Here is a 17,640-nt window from a genome sequence, read left to right as displayed (position 1 = left end):
TGATGAAATCAGATCACTGAGCATAACAACTACCAAACACTCATACTTGACATATCAGTCGATCCAGATCATACTCCAAAGGGACGAAAGGGTCACATCTCACCAGAGACCCATCATCTGCACTGCTTATCAGAACCCATCTGCATAAAATGAACCCTAATACTCTGTTCTCACTACAATAAAATGATCGTTCCTGTTCAGAGGTATCCTCGGACCCCTATGAGCATAAGCCCCAACTCCCTCTCACATATCCCTTTCAACACTGAGCACCAGGTCAACTCTCGACCCAATAGTTGAACCTCCAAAGGCTACCAACTGCACACCCAATAAAACGACTTACCGGCTTCCTTCTCACAATGACTATCTCGGCCCGTCGTGACTTACAAGTGACGAAGTTCGCTTTACCCCAAGCGAATACTACAACCCCATCTGAGGTCGCGTCACTCCCGACCTCTATCGTCTACTACTCACTAGTTCCATGCGTCTCACGGTCCTTCCTAAACCATCGAACTAGACTACTCAAGTATAAAACATCAGACAGAAACACATCCTTCTCAGAATGAGATCCACCCGAAATCCCAACCTGTTCGTCCTCTACACAGATAGAGACAAACTCATCCACCAGAGTATGGTCCAACAAAAAATTGGAACCACCCGCCCCAATCTAGCACTCAACTTATGACCCATTATCCACGATTATACGTATGCATTACACCTCGATCCGTCCGACTCACGACAAGCCCTCTATATCTCAAAACACAATGGTTTCGACCACTGCCGAGACCCCAGTCTCGCCTTTGGTTCGGTCACCAGGTTCTTACAGACTCCTCTGGTAAGGTTATCCATGCCTAAGAGCCGCTCTGCGTCATACCCTGACTAATGAGGATGCGGCTCCCTGCAGTTATACAACACTTTCTATCACTGACTAACACGTGTTACGGCTCTCCGTAGTGCTATGGCACTCTCTCATTGCCTCGCAAATGTTACGAGCCTTCGCAGTCTTGCAATATTCTCTCTTTCTCTTTCGCTAACTCACGAATGTTTCGGCTCCCCGCAGTCTCACAATACCCTTTTTCTGACTCACGTATGCTACGGCTCCCCGCAGTCACATGATACCATTTCTTTAACTCACGTATGCTACGGCTCTCTGTAGCCACACGACACTCTTTCTCCCGTTGACTCATGGATGCTACGGCTTCCCGTAGTCTTACAACACTCTCTCACTCACTGACTCGCCATGGGCTCACTCCATGGTCTTCCCTGATGATCCTAAGTGATTACCCCACTCGGATCCACTCGCTCCCTTATCACCTCATAATCTCATCATCAAGTCATCACTACACTGAGTTCACTAACTCGTGCTCCACAACCCCATAGATAGGTGTACACACCCACTCAGCTTATGCACCACTACTCCTGATGTAAATTCTCGTAAGCAAGGCACTTTTCTTAACACAGGTACACCCTTAGACAGTCTCGCTCTGGCGACAGCTAGCTGATGGGTTCCCACTGGAACAATAGTCACTCGGTACTCCACTTGCAAACTCAAGTCTCAAAATAATCCAAAATTTTAGGGCGTCATACCCAGATACCCCGTTACACCATCACAAAATCTCACGATGTCTTGTCTCATCCACTGATCTTCCACTTGCACAGCTCGCATCCTCAAAATACTCCAACTCACAACTTGAAACACGGAGGAATCGTCAATGTCAAGAACACGTTGACGACCATCCGAAACCCCATCCTCTATGGCTCAAAACCCATGCGAGAATACTCATACTGACTCTGAAGTTGACTGCCAAACAACTATTGCCCCTTCTTGGAGTGCATATAATAACTTATATATTGAACTAGAAATTCTCAACAGTCGAAACCGGACCCCAACGAGCCAACCGCATCGAATCTCAACCACTACGACTTGAAGAGCTCCTAACCACAATAAGGTCCCTAGCCAACGACTACTTACTGTGGTTGCATTATCTCACTATGTACCTTGTCTCATCCACCAATGACCAAAGTCTCATAATTCCCGTACCGCAGATCTCCATAATCAATTCTCTAACCGCACCTGAATAAATCTCTGATCCCCTTAATAAATTACTCAGTTCTCCCCCGCACAGGGTTCGAACCATCACCAATTGGCATACCAACAGTCTACTCTACAGACTGTTTCACCAGGTACATCACGCTTGACTCTTGGAACGTACCACGTAACACTCGATGACCTTCCGACGAAAACCAAACAACTCCAAATATCTTGTAACTCAGACAAAAATATCAGAATCCTCTCGACGTGACTGCCTCTAGTCATCTCGAAGCCTCAGACCGACACATCGTCAGATACTCCAACTATTCCGAATTAGTCCCGACTCTCCATCTGGGAATAATGCCCTATCACACACCTCGTCTCTGATTCCTAGACCAGCCTCCCATTGCCGAAATCATAATGGAAGCACGACACCTCACTCTCACAGTCGATACACAGCGTAGACAATGAGGGCCACCGCCCAGTATACTCCTCTTGATCACTTGAAACCGCTGCTAAAAGCATGCCTGACTCGACTAAGGCATCTCTTTGTCCTCATCTCAGTCTCCACTAATAGCTCTCTCGTGGTGTATGGAATACCTCGCAGCAACATACTACCCAAATACTCTGGTGAAAAGGTTGCAACCCTATGCTAGCCTACGGGGTTTACCTCCAACTCTGAAACCGGAAGCTCAATATCTCATTTTGCTTCTCCCAGGAAACGGGAACAACGCAACTCTCCTCACAAAAAGTGACATCTCAACTATCGGCCGATTGCTCAACTCAGGTCGCAATTCTTCCATAAAATCTCATCTCTACTCGACCCTGTGTCTTGCAACTCCAATTGGCATCTCACCAATGAAAATCTCTCAAAACTAACTCGATTTCCCTCTCTAGGTATGCTCCATTAAAACTCGTTCGACATGGCCCTCTGGCCCCACACTCTATCATATCTGTTCTCGGTCTAATCAATCACAATGGGATAACTCATAAAACCAGAAGCACTAGCCGCCACAAATCATGGTACTCGAACCATGTGATCTCCTCTCAATCTGCTACGAATCATGGTACTCGAACCATGTTATCACCTCTCAATCTGCTACGAATCATGGTACTCGAACCATGTTATCGCCTCTCAATCTGCTACTTAGAACCTCTGGAATTATCACTGTTTCGAGTACGGGTCCTCTGCTTTCAGTAGTACGGGCCCATACTACCTGCCACATCTATCTATACTTTCCACACGGATCGTCCCAGGTTTTCTAAGTATCTGCTTTCATCTGTACCTGTCTACTGATGACCTGAGAATACAAGTTATTTTGAAAGCGAGTATCAGCACAAAGCTGGTGAGTTCATAAGTACTTAGTGTCATTGCTTGTATATAAAAATGTTTGTAACAACACAGTGTAAATGTAGTAATTGATTTCAAAAGTTGTAAATAGTGTACTCCCTAGAAAATCCTATATTTTCCAGAAATTGTAGTCTTCTACCCAGACCCGACTGTTTGTATGTTTGATCCTTTGAAAAATGTAAAAGTTTTCCCAGTGAAACTATCAGTATGAAAATATAGTTTTAGACTTCATTTATGTAAATAGTGGGAAAATAGTGTTTTACCCCAGCAGAGTCACTGCCGGCTGTATGTAATGAAAACGCAGACTCCATGTAGTATTAAATGTACAATACACCTCGGGGAGCCTGTTTTTCCTTTAATTCTTAATGTATTAATTAAAGGTTTGAATGTGAACTCGTATGTAACCATGCTGATTGACGATCGAATAACTGATGACCCTCCGAGTCATATGTAGTGATGTGACATTTTGTCACCCCTTGGCCTTTCGGCTGGGACTGTAGCTAGCAGTCGGGATGTGGGAGTGTCTGTCCCGTATAGATCTATACACACAATGCCCGCTCTCCCTCCAGGAGACTCTGGTTACAAAGTGATACCATGGTGAAGTGTCGTATCGAGAAATAGTATGTCACATTCTTATTAGAGAAATCAATGTTTGTATAGTATATCATAGTGTAGTAATGTTTTCTCTGTAATAGTATATAGTGTTCCCCTTGTATAGTGTATAGTATTCTCTTTGTATAGTGTATAGCATTCTCTTTGTATGGTGTATAGTGTTCTCATTGTATAATGTATATCATGTATTGACTCATAACTGTACTGACTCTGATAGTGTCATTGTAATAGTAGTAATGAGTAGTAATCCTTAACTATACCTGTTATAGTTAAATAGTAATGTTGGTTGCATGCCTTTGTTACACAAAGGTACTGAACTGAAGTGAAGAGTTTTATATCCAACACAAATATATATGATATATAACTAAGAATTCAACGACAGTCGGACAAATAACAGAAATACCCTAAGTCCACAACCAAACAAGGAACAGGAAATAAGGTGAGCTATCAGTCCTAAGTCCTTCAAGTCTTACTTATATAAATATATTAGTATAGATATGGGTTTGAAAATTAATCAAGTTTAAAAGAGTTTGAAAACAGTTTTATCATTTAAAGAGTTTGATAAAAGGTTTGAAACACTTGAAAATCCAAAGTTTGATGGAAATTTGAAAGCAGTAGCAAATCTTGTAGTCTGTTCTAGTTATTAATCACATGTGATTGATACAATAACTATAACAATTCAACTTGTATTCCCCCCCATAAAAGCATTTATAATCATTTAAAAGGTTGATTTAGGAGTATGAACTCACCTGCAGTGAGTGGTTTGGATGGAAGTGCCGGGTAGGATGCTAGGTGTCAAGTGAGGACTTGAACACACACACGGATCCTATGTAACATACAGTGATATATAAACGTATCTAATTAATTATTTAATCACTAATTAAGCAAGTATAGGCACTCTAATACATGAAAACACTTTGATTCAAGTGCTAGGAGTGTTAAAGGGTTGCATCTAAGGAGAGTATGGCCTCACATTGGAGTTTACTCCTCAAATGGTAACCCTAGATGGGTTTACGGTTGATGGACCATTTCCCCCATGAGTTTACGGCCGTAAACTCATGGTAATGGTGCATTTGTGTGTTTTAAGGTCTTATACTTCACAAAGAGGTGTCCTAGGTTCGAATCAAAGGCTTAGGAAGTGGTTAGGGCTCGAAATGGCACACTTTTGGAGTTTACGGTCCTTGACCACTCCTTGGGAGTTTACGGTCGTAAACCCATGAGTTTACAGCCGTAAATTCATGACCACTTCATCCATTTCGTGTTTTGTGGTTTCTAGTTCATGCATGCAAGGTTCTAGTCTCTTATTCAAGCCATAGAAGGTGTTAGGGGCACCAAAACACCATTTGGTGGTGTTTACGGTTCAAGGATCTCCCTTGACCGTAAACACATATGTTCTTGGGGATTTTGATGTTCTTTCCATGGATTTACAAGTATACTAAGCAAATAACTAGTTAGGAGAAGTATACTTACTTATATGAAGCTTGTAAGAGTGTTTAGAGCCCAAAAACACTAGTGTGTGTTCTTGGTGTTCTTGGTGTTTTGAAGAACACTTGAAGATCTAAGTAAAAATGAAGAATCCATGGATGAAATGATGTATAAGCACTAGATTAAGTGTTGCATGTTCGAATCTAGGAAGGAAATACTTACATTTTGGCGGATTTGAAGAAATGATCTTATGATAGTTGAGAGAAAACTTGGGTGTTCTTGAAGTTGGAAGTGTAAAATGAGAGGGTGGAGAGTAAACTCATGCTATATGCATGAGTTCAAGGTGAAGAGGAGTTTACGGCCCAAACTCCTCTTGTTTGGCCGTAAACACCTTGATATGGTGTAAGTTGCTCACTTGTTTACACATTACTCCTAGTAAACACTTCCGTTTATTTATTCGTCTGACGTATTTAAAATAAAACACCCAAACGGACTTAAAACCGGCCAAAAATGTTTTAAAATGTATTTGACTATTATTTGAAGTGTGTGACTGTAGAAATTATACAAATGAAAATTTCAGGTTGTCACACTTTTCCTCAGAAGTATCGTGAAGGTCCAACTCAACTCGCCGAGTTGACCCGTCAACTCGTCGAGTTATCGCATGTTCAATCTCATCACGAAAACCCTAGCCGACTCGTCGAGTCGGATCATCGACTTGGCGAATCCATTCAGACTCATTTCTCATTCAGACGATTTCAAGGCATAGAACCCTCCTAAACTCTAGATCCAAACTCGAAAGGCTCGTTTATCACGTAAAGCCACGAGCTTTACGTCCATGCATGGCACTTTGGGCTTGAAATGCCAAGAACATGCTCTAATAAGGGTTTTTCACTCAAGAGCTCTATTAAGGCTGAATAAAACAGGGACCTTTGGACTCTAGGGACCTCACAAGGTCCAGATCTGAAGTCCAAACCTCCATATGAACACAATACCCTCAAAGTCCCAATATTAGATAGAAAAGAAGTCCTAATCTCCAATAATATGAAATATACCCAAACTAATGAGAAAGGTATAAACTTTATACCTTTTACAGAAGCTCTTGGATGAATAGCAACAGATCTAACAGCCACCTCTCGTTCCTTGCTTAAAATCCTTCTCTTCACTTCCAAAGATGCACCAAGATACTCAATATTAGCTCACACTCTCTCTATTAGCTCAAAGGGCGATTAGAGTTTATCTCAGTGAAGATAAGCAACTGATGAGCCGCAAATGAGGCTATAAGTGCCCTTAAATAGGCCCAAAACCCGGGGATTTAGGGTTTCACTTCACAACGTCTACTCGGCGAGTCGACTCTTTGACTCGTCGAGTAGATCATTAATCCCACGCGGCACAACGCGACTCTACTCGACGAGCTGAGGCACCAACTCACCGAGTTACTCAATAAACCCTAAAAATAAATATATAAATAACATGCCTGAGAGTCCGGATGTTACAACTTGGATAAGTACTTGAAGTAAGTCTCACAAATGCGATATTGACAGTTATGTGTAGAATAATGAAAAGTTACTTTGAAATAAATAAACTGTAAATATATCTCATAAACTATATTTAACATAGTTTATATGTTTGTTTTCTGTTAGTTATCCTGAATATGTAATGAAATACATATGATCCATAAACTATACCTATTATAGTTTATATGTTTGTTTTCTGTATTGTAATATGAATTTTGAAAAGCAACTTGTAAGTTCCATAAACCATACCTATTATTTGTTTATATGTTTATGTTTTAATAAAACGAAAACATTTATATTGTTAATATTTCAGTAAGTTTCAAATCGAAAATCTGTAATATGGTTGTCCTATGAAATTCAATATTTATACCCGAATAGTATTAAAATAGTTGGCAAAAATTTATATTTTTATTTAACAAGTTTAAAATAATTTTATACTTATATAAATATAATATTTATATAATTATGATTAAATAGACAGTCGAATAAATAATTCTACCCCAACCCCACAACCAAACAAAGAACAGGAAATGGAGTCAAATTATCAATTCTCGGCTTGTTGAACCCTAATTATGTAAATATATATATATATATATATATATATATATATATATATATATATATAAATTCAATAATGGCAACAACTAACGAATATTGAAAACATTTAGATTTTAACACAAATTTCTTGTGTTACACTTGTATTACCCCCCTAAACCAGTGAAAAATCATGAAAACGTAGGGGTATGAACTCACCCCGTGTGTGAGTTCCTGGTTGGTTACGATGTGGTTGTGATGATCCTTTGCTTAGAACACGCGATTATAAATGTATCCTAATAATATTTATACACATAATTACATGTATAAATTAGATAACTAATTATTTAACAAGATAAATAATATTAGTTCATATATATTACTTACTAATAGTGAAGAAATTCTTGGGTATTGATTTGAATGTTCATATGAAAGTTTGAAAGTTTGAAGTTTAACTGGGTAACTGCTTGCAGATACGAAGAACTTTGATATGTGTTTTGAGAGCATATGAGTGAAATGAGTTTACTGTTTATGTCAAATGAATTCATTTGTATCTTAAATATGAAGTAAACTCATGAGGCGGTGAATGTGATGTTTACGGTTATAATCACATTGGGAAGCTAACTTTGGATAAGATTATGATGATATTTGAAGAGTTTACGGTTTGATCTTATTCCTTAATAGGGTTCACGGTGTGATTCCTTAAGAGGGTTCACGGTTTGGTCCCAACCGTGAACACCCTTTTGTTTGCTACTTTGGACCGTGAACCTCATGTTCTAGATGTTTTTGGACCGTGAACCTTGTTTTCTAGATGTTTTTGGACCGTGAACCTTGTTTTCTAGATGTTTTTGGACCGTAAACCATTGTGGTGTGTCATTTTGTGATTTAAACTTAAATCCCTTGACTTATGTTGACTTGTATATTGAGTTATATTTGTATAGTTTTCAATATAAGTGTTCATAACTTATAAATAAGTATGATTTACAAAGTATGTATTCTTGGTATTTAGAGCTGTTATTGTATTATTGTTATGATGTTAATTTACTTCTACACGGTTGTAGTTTAGAATTTTATTTGAACAAGTTTGATTTACATAGATTTAAAATAACGGGTTGTTACACTCTCCACCACAAAGGAGAGCGGTGGGTGAAAAGGTTATCCATTCAACGGTCATTTTATAAGCCCTTTTCTTATACCCTCTTTATAGCATAACTTCGTGAATGAAGCTTACTAGCGATTCGACTGACTTTCTATTATACATATAGTAATTAATCTTATAATATATATATATATATATATATATATATATATATATATATATATATATATATATATATATATATATATATATATATATATATAACGATGTATTTAAAAATATTTCATAATACAAGGTTTAAAACTAATTATTTGAATTAATCGATTATTTAATTAATCATTTAAACATTTGAAATTAATTATTTAATGAATTAATTAATTAATCATTTAAACCAATTATGGATTTAATATTTATAATTAATTATTTAATTAAATTAATTATTAGATCCATAAGGATAATATTAATTAATCTCATAATTAATCATTATCTTATCTAAGATTATCTCCTAATATTTAGAGTTTTTATTTAATCATCTAAGATAAGAAAAAATCGGATTTTGCTTGAAATCAAAACAGATAATTACATAATAACAAACACATAAATTAGATTAGGCAGAAAATTCTGAATATCTTGATCTTAACTAAGTTCACGTCGTGACAGATGTACTGTCACGTCGTGAAGACACTTTTCATGAAAAAGTTTTTGTTCAACTTAAAAAAATGTGTTTTCAATGTTAGAAACACCACGTAGCTCTGATACTACTGATGGGTTTATTAGGTTACAACAATATGCCTAATACAGAAGAAACACTTAACAATTAAGAAGGACACATGCAACCTAAAATGATCTATGTCTTACACTTTGAAGGCAACATACTTTAAATAACAAAACTAACATGAAACCTAGCAATTTCGAAATTAACAAATCAAGGTTAAGGGTTTACATAAATTTGAGTTATTATAGCAAACAAATCAATTCAATCCTTACTATGAAGAGCTTAGAAAGCTAGCACCAAAAGGACGATGCCTTTAATGGCTCACACTGAATCCTAGAACTAGAAGACAGGTGATGAGAGTGGAGGAGAGGTATAAATTTAGTTCTCCACCTTTCAGGGAAGTGTATGTATGAATTTAAGGATCCTTGGGGTCATATTTATAGCTAGTGATCACAAGGATAAACGACCCTGATTTGAACAATAAATATTCAGATTTTATCTAGTCAAAGCAATTATCCTTATCAACTTTAGGAGGCTTCCAGAAACCCTACCCCCCCCCCCCCACACACACACACACAAAACCGTTCACCTTATAGAACCCTCTAGAACTGCCTTTCCTTTCTTAACTATGAATAATTACAATTCACCCATTGCACCTTTAATTAATTCCAATTAATCCCAAATTAATTCCAGATTAATTATGATTAATAATTAACTAATTCTAATTTATGTCATATTAATTTATAAATCGTATAAACTAACAAATAAATTATTTAAACAACTGATTTCATATTAATTTATTAATCACATAATAAATTAACAAATCAACTATCTATATCCAGTTATTATATTAATCATATAATATATTAGCAAATCATTTCCTCAAATTTTCCAATTAGTTTATTAATAATATAATAATCTAATAAATCATTCACTCTCTACAAATATCATTATAATCAAGTTCTAGTTTTGAGAGAAACCCAAAAAATACTTTGCTTCTATTTGCAAGTTTATACCAATTTAGTTATGAGTTTAGACACCTTAATTCAACAAGGGTTTGGGTGGAAGATGATCTTAGAGAGTGGTGGCTTTCAAATGAGGTAAACCTAGGAGTTAGTGCCTTTACATAGGGTACAATCCCAAAAATCTAGGGTTTTAAACCATAGCAGCCACCACGTCGTGGCCAAAACTTTTCCACATCGTGGTGCCTCGTAATGTGAATTCCTCCAACAAATGTTGACACGTCGTGGTCCCTCCCACACCATGTCGTAGCCAACTCTAACTCCATTAAAATTAATAATTATAACTCAGAAGAAGCATAGCTTGGGAACGGGTGTTACAAAGTTCATGTGTTCTGCCACATATATACTTCTCGGCGCGATTGTATGCTCACGACACAATTTCTGGTCAAAAGTGCGATTGATGTGTTTTTATAGTTTTTCTTGTCATGATTTTGTGATTAGCGACGTGATATCTTACAATGACCATTTTTATTTCACGATTGATGTAGTAGAGGCTCGTGTTGATTGGGAACTTGACTCCTTCATCTTATATCTTTAATGTGTTGTTGTTTTAAGTAGGATGACCCCTCACTTAGTTCTTTACTTAACCTTGACCATGGATGAATCAATAGTTTGAGCAAAAATATGGTATCGTAAAAGACAAAACTAAAAACTCATAAAGATATTTCGCCAAAGATGAAGGTGAAGGACGAAGGAGACATGTCGGCAGGATGCAGACGGAAAGCAAAGAGTCGGTAGTTGACGGAGTTGTCGACAATGTTGGAAGCGGTCTCTAACGACCTGAATGGAGATGTTCAGAGATAGAGATAGAGAGAGGGTTCTTAGGAGTAGAGGCTATGATCGAGTCACGGAGACTATGAGATGTTATTCAATTAGGGGTTTTATTGGTCTTTTTAACTCAATTGTAGAGTTGGTGTCCGAAGTTTATAGTTTTTGTTAACTATGGTCCAAGGAGAAAAAAATATATTTTCCTATTAAACTTATCACAAAATTTAGATGGTGTTAGTTTATGATACCATACTTGATGGATTTGGAAAATATAAGGACTTTCAATTTATTTTTTTGAAAACAATAACTAAAACTGTAGAAATATACGTATGTTAGAGACAAAAGTCGTAATTCGCTTTATTCTTAAGAAATAAATTTATATGTAATATATAAATTAATGGCCAAAAAGTAAATGTTTTAAAATTACTAAGATATAACTAAAAAATGACATATAAGTTAAAGAATTTAAACTAAAAACTAGAAGACTTTGTTTTTTTTTTTTTGTTTTTTTTTGTTTTTTTTTGTGGTCCACACCCCACATTTAGAAATAAAACAAAAATATACCGATTTGGAAAGATATCGGAAAAATTATATTTTATTATAGCAACATAAAATAATAAATAAAAACATAAAGACAATATTACATATAGAGCCATTGTGATTTATCAAAAATCATAACTTCTGTCCCTATTAATTATTTGAAGAATATGGTTCTTATAATCTATAAAATTTACACGGATGGTCCCTAAACCATAAAAATTACTTCTTTAGCCTTCTTAACTAGTATTATACTTATCAGGTGGCCGGGTGACCGATATAAAACAATTGATTGGTTACTTTTTTTTTACAGTATCTTATTTTCATTTGTTCCCATTATAGCATTGTGTTATGACAAATCTATCAATTATAATTATATCATTGATATAAACATGTAGTGTTATGCGTACTTTTTATATTATTAATACGGCTGACTTCAGTGACGCATTGATGACCAACTTGATCTCATATAGCCACTCTTATATTTTTTTTAAGTATTCCAAGTCTTTAAACTAATAGGTGATCTCTGTTAAAAAAATGGATAAATACTCATTTGTATTCCAGTTTCACTGGTCAAGTCTACTGAAGTTGGTGTAAAAATGTTCACTTAAAAATATTAGTTATTTAATATTTTATATTATTCAAATTGAAAAAAAAATTAATTGAACTAACCCTATATTCCCTTTCACAATTCATGCCTCCTATTCTCTTCTTCAATCAACCATAAAAAAATCATCAATTGTTGTTTATATAATATCAATATCTATACAATTGATTATACATTACATCGTGTACCAAGAGTGACTTGACTTGAAATATGGATGTAAGATCATATATATTATTGTTGTAAAGTACATTATTGTATTCAATAATTTTTGTAAAGTACGCTGTTATTTCTAGAACTTTTGGTAGTGTACATTGTTATCTTTATCTTTTTAATAAAAAATCCTTTTAACAAATAATTGCCTCATACTTATCTTTTTAACCGATATTATCAACCTACTTATCATTTTAGTTAAAGAAAAGCTTTTACTTTTTTTTTTAGATTTTAAGTCTCCACATAACAAAAAGCCCATGGTTGAAATGAGAAATGTAGGATGTAAGGAAACAATTGTACATATCCAAACATTCATAAAACTTGATATAAAATTATTTTTCCACACAAATTGGCTAATCGTATCAGAACCAATATCATCCATAGAAAGAGCACTCAACACGGAGAAGTTGGTAGCCTAAATAACACAGGGATGCAAAGGTAATCTATAAAATCCGAATGCTCCCACTTCTCATTGATGTTTAAAGGTTTAAAAGCATATTTTTTTTCTTTAGTGTTTCACATTCTTCAAGAATAATAGGAAGACCTCCTGGTCTTGCATTCTTTAGTGTTAAAGCAAAACATTAGCTCCATCTTCTTCATCCAAATCCAACCTTCATGATTTTATTGAATCCATCTTATCGAAACATGAATATGATTCGTGTCTGCCAAGTGGTAATTTTTTTTATTATAAATGATAATAGTTGGGAAAAAGGCATGTAAATTAAAGATTTTGCAATAAAATTTAGTTTGATGTTGAGAGTATTAATTTTTGCGAAGTCAAAACCAAGAATTAGGTTAGAAGATTTGAACCCTGCACGTGAAAGAGCTTCAGCCACCTGTACAAAAAATTTTGAAGTTTTATTCTAGTAATAATGGAAGCTTTCAACTAAAACCACAAGATAACAATCCATATGAATGTGTAATTTCCACTATCATACGAAAAAAAAAAAAAACATTTAGCGACAACCTGCACACATTACAATACAATGCACAATCTAACAAAAGTAAGACATATTTTCAAAAAAATCTCTCCAAGAGTCGTCAGCATACTAGAGTTCATCCAAATACTAAAGACAAAATCCATTATCCAAATTCTATATAAGATTGACTGTGACCATAGGATAGTATACATCATAAATTGCAAACCGTGTATCTACATATACTTCCTATTTTTTCTTGTTGTAACTGATGGGTTAATGTGGAAAATCACTTAACAATTAAGAAAAGGGCAGATGAAAGCTAAAAGGATCTATGTCTTACACTTTGAAGGCAAGATACATTGAATAACAAAATCTAGCATAAACCCTAGTTAATTGGAAAATCATACAAATGTTAGGGTTTACATACCTTAGAACTGTTATTGTAAACAACTCCTAGATTTCCTTCCTTTGTGTCGTTAGAAAGCAAGCATCAAAAGTATGATGTCTCTATTGGATCACACCCAAAACCCTAGAAACCCTATAATGAAGATGATAGAAATGAGAGGGATAGAAATTTTGTTCCTAAGCTTGAAGGTATAAAAAAAATTTGTTGGTGTTGAGGTCCTATTTATAGTTTATGTAAATTGCAAGAAAAGCTAGATTTGAATTAATTAAATAATAGATTTTATCACAATTCAAATCATTTCCTTATCTGCATCCAGGAGGTTTCTAGAAAAGCTAGGAATCAAGCCAAACCATCCATACCATGGATGGTTATAGAATTACGTCTTTTGTTCAACTATTAAAAGATTATAATTCACCCTTTGCATCGTTAATTAATTCCAATTAATCTCAAATTAATTTCAGATTAATTCTAATTAACAATTAAATAATTCTTATTGATTTCTCATTAATTTAACAATTAATAAATCAATTATTTAGCTATTGATCTCATATTAATTTACAAATCGCATGACAAATTAACAGATCATTTATCTATTTCCACTTAATATATTAATCACATAATATATTAGCAAATCATTTCTCTCTCTCTCTCTCTCTCACACACACACACAATATCATTTAAGATATTTCTTGTTATGAAGGCAACCCAAAAAGGACTTTGCTTCTATTTTCAAGTTTATAGCAATTTAGTTATGAGTTTAGACACCCTAATCCAATAGTCTCCCACTTAGATAAGTCTACAACTACAATTTCAAGTATAACCAAACAACAAAGAGTGCTTTCCAAAGCCACTGCCGAACTTTGATTCAAAATAAACGTCGGCCCTAAGATAATTGATCAGTGGTTCCTTCGTTCTTCAAGATATTGTATGAACAGATTCATGGATTAAATGATCAACCTCATGTTCATTTGCTTATTTCTTGGTCTCCGATTTAATTATCAAATTCAGACTACAAAATCGAACACATCAATTTAGTTTTGACCAGGCCTGGTTCTTATAGATCAACTCAAATCACTGAGGGGCCCAAAGATATTACTTTTCTTGTTAGGGAAAAAGGAACGAATAAACTTTGACTATATAATTGTATCGTTTACTTACAAAATAATGCATGACACTTCGTTTTATAACATCATGTTACTGATGCATTTACACACTACCAATGCACAGCTGGCTCGTGAATTACAACTTAGGTATCTCCGTTTGAAGAATAGAAGATATTATCATCTTAGAATTACTCGTGATTGAATCTATGACGTAATCTCTAAGCATGGGTTTAGCCAATACTCAAAATACCATTTTCTATGTACTCATGAATATTGTTGTTGGGGTGCAAAGTTCTTCATGTATGACTTTGTAATGGTTTGACTCTTGTAGACCTACTTGCATGTGGTACATTAGCCTTTAGACCCATGTGTTAGTGAGAGTGAGAGAGAGACATGTAAACACCTCTATAAATAGTGGGTTTATACCACTTGTAGAGGTGCACTTGAGAGGTGTAAAAGTGAGTGTGTAAGTGTGTGTTATTTATTTATATGTAGATCTATGTCCCTTTTTGTGTAACACCATACATATTCAATACATCTCTTGAACACCCAAATCACCATGTTCATTGTGCAAACTTTAATTCCGCATGCCAAACCATGTTCTTTGTCACTACAATTGGTATTAGAGCGGGTCTTCAAGATCAAGGTGATTTTTCAAGAACGATTCTCGGTTTGGCAAAATCTGTCACAATTGGAGCAATTTTTGGTGAGTCTTTCTCTATGATCTCTCTTAATTTCATTGAAATCGTGCGTTGCGTTCTTGATTTTTGATCGTTTGACTCGTTGGATCAAATTTTTCTTGAAAAACCTCATTGTTGATCCAATAATATTTTTTTTGATCAAAACTTCAGCCCAATATCAAATTGTCCAAATCTTGTAACTGTTGAGTCAATTTTTTTTGTTAGCCCAAATTCGAATTCACTGTTCATCTAATTAGAGCCCAATACATTTATGTTTTATCCGATTCTTATGCTTAATAACTTGTACATTGGCGGTGTTCTTGAATCACTTTTCTTCAACGTGTTTTTGTGTCTTCGTTTTCCTCTTATCATCCGTTGAAATTGATTAATCTTGTTTGAAATTCCAACTTTGTGAATCGATCATAAGTATTGAGTTTATCTCTTTGATCGATCATGATCAAGATAGTAGAAATAAGTCGATATGTGAATCCATGATTTTGTTGAAATTGGTCAAGATCTGTGGACTTTTTGTGAAGAACATGAGAAGAACAGTTCATTCATCATGTTTTTTAATCTTAAATCGGACAATAGAACTTGAATTTGGTGTTTGATTTCTAAAAGTCAAACTGGGAAAAGTCAATGTCGATGTTCAAGTGATGATTTGAACTCGATGATAAATTGATGTTATGTTCTTGAGATCGCATAAACTTCTTGTTTGCATCTTCAATGATTTTCGGAAATCGAATGCTATAAAGGCCATGAAATTGGTTGATATAGTCTATTAACGATCGAGTGTTCATGACTGAAAAGCGATGAACAAATGTTAGAGTCAAGAATCTGGATTCGAAAATTTGTGAAGTCGATTGAAATCAATAATCTGATTCTTAGTGTCGACTAGTGTTTGGTGACGTATTTTGAAGATCGAAATTAACTGTTGTTGGTATTCAGTTTGTATTTGGGAACGAACTGGGTGAACTGGGAAAATGATATTGGATATGTGAAGAAGAAAGATTCGAAGGGTTGGACGTTGTTGTTGATGACAACGATTTTGGAATTGGGGCGTATTGTTCGAATGTTTGGAGTTGATTTCGTGCCTGTATGTGTGTTCGTTCGCGTCAACAGGAAAGATGATTTTGGAAAGAACTGTGAGAATTTGAGGTTAATGAACGAAGGGTTAACGATCGATTTCTTCGAAGATTTGGGATTTGATGTTGCTTTTGAGTTGATGTTGAACAAACGAAATTATGTTTGTGAACAAATGATCGACTGTGTTGATTTGGTGATTAAAATTCGAAGATTTGGGAATCGATGGTTTGGTGAACTGGGCAACCAACGAACTGAAAAAAAAAATCGATTCAGAGGTATTAAGAGGTTACTGTGCATTAAGTGGCTTCGAATGCTTCAAATTCGTGTGTTTGGGAAGATGATTTTCATATGAAGAGGAGAGAGAAGGAAAATCTTCGTATGTTTGGTTGAAAAAAATTTCGTGTGTTTGGAGGCAGTTTTGCACGAAGCGAACGAAGGAAGAAAATTCTCGTGTGTTTGGGTTGTGATTTCGTGTGAATTGAGGAAAAAGAAAGAAATGTTTCAAAAATGGTCCTTGAAAATTCGCATGTTTGTCACCTGATAATTTCGTACGAAGCGTGCAAAATTTTCGTATGTTTGGCAAAATTTTGTATGTTTGGAAGCAAAACCAAAATTTTCGAATACAGTCCCTCAAATTTCGAATGGTTGTCAATTGGGAAAAGGCTTCGTATGATCGAGCAAAAGTCTTCGTATGTTTTGATCAAAAAGCAGAATTTTCGAATTCAGCCCCTGAAATTTCGAATGTTTGGCAAACTCAACAATTAATTGAAGTTTCGAATATTTGACACTTTTCACCCAAATTCGAAAATTTTCTGAAATTTCGAATTTTTGGGACAACTCTTCGTATGTTTGGTGCATAATGGCAGAATTTTCGAAAATAGTCCCTGAGGCTTCGAATGTTTGGTGGTTCATACCCAAATTCGAAAAAGGACTGTTTTTGCTGAAAATTGAAGAAAATGCATTTCACGCCCTGCAGTTTGTGCAAATTGACGCTTTCTACTCAGCTTTGGAAAAGGGGGAGA

Source organism: Lactuca virosa, chromosome 6 (assembly GCF_052849685.1).
Source record: "Lactuca virosa cultivar CGN04683 chromosome 6, Lactuca_virosa_CGN04683_v6, whole genome shotgun sequence".
NCBI lineage: Eukaryota > Viridiplantae > Streptophyta > Magnoliopsida > Asterales > Asteraceae > Lactuca > Lactuca virosa.
The sequence above is the reverse complement of the archived record's forward strand: the minus strand, read 5'-3'. Positions refer to the sequence as shown.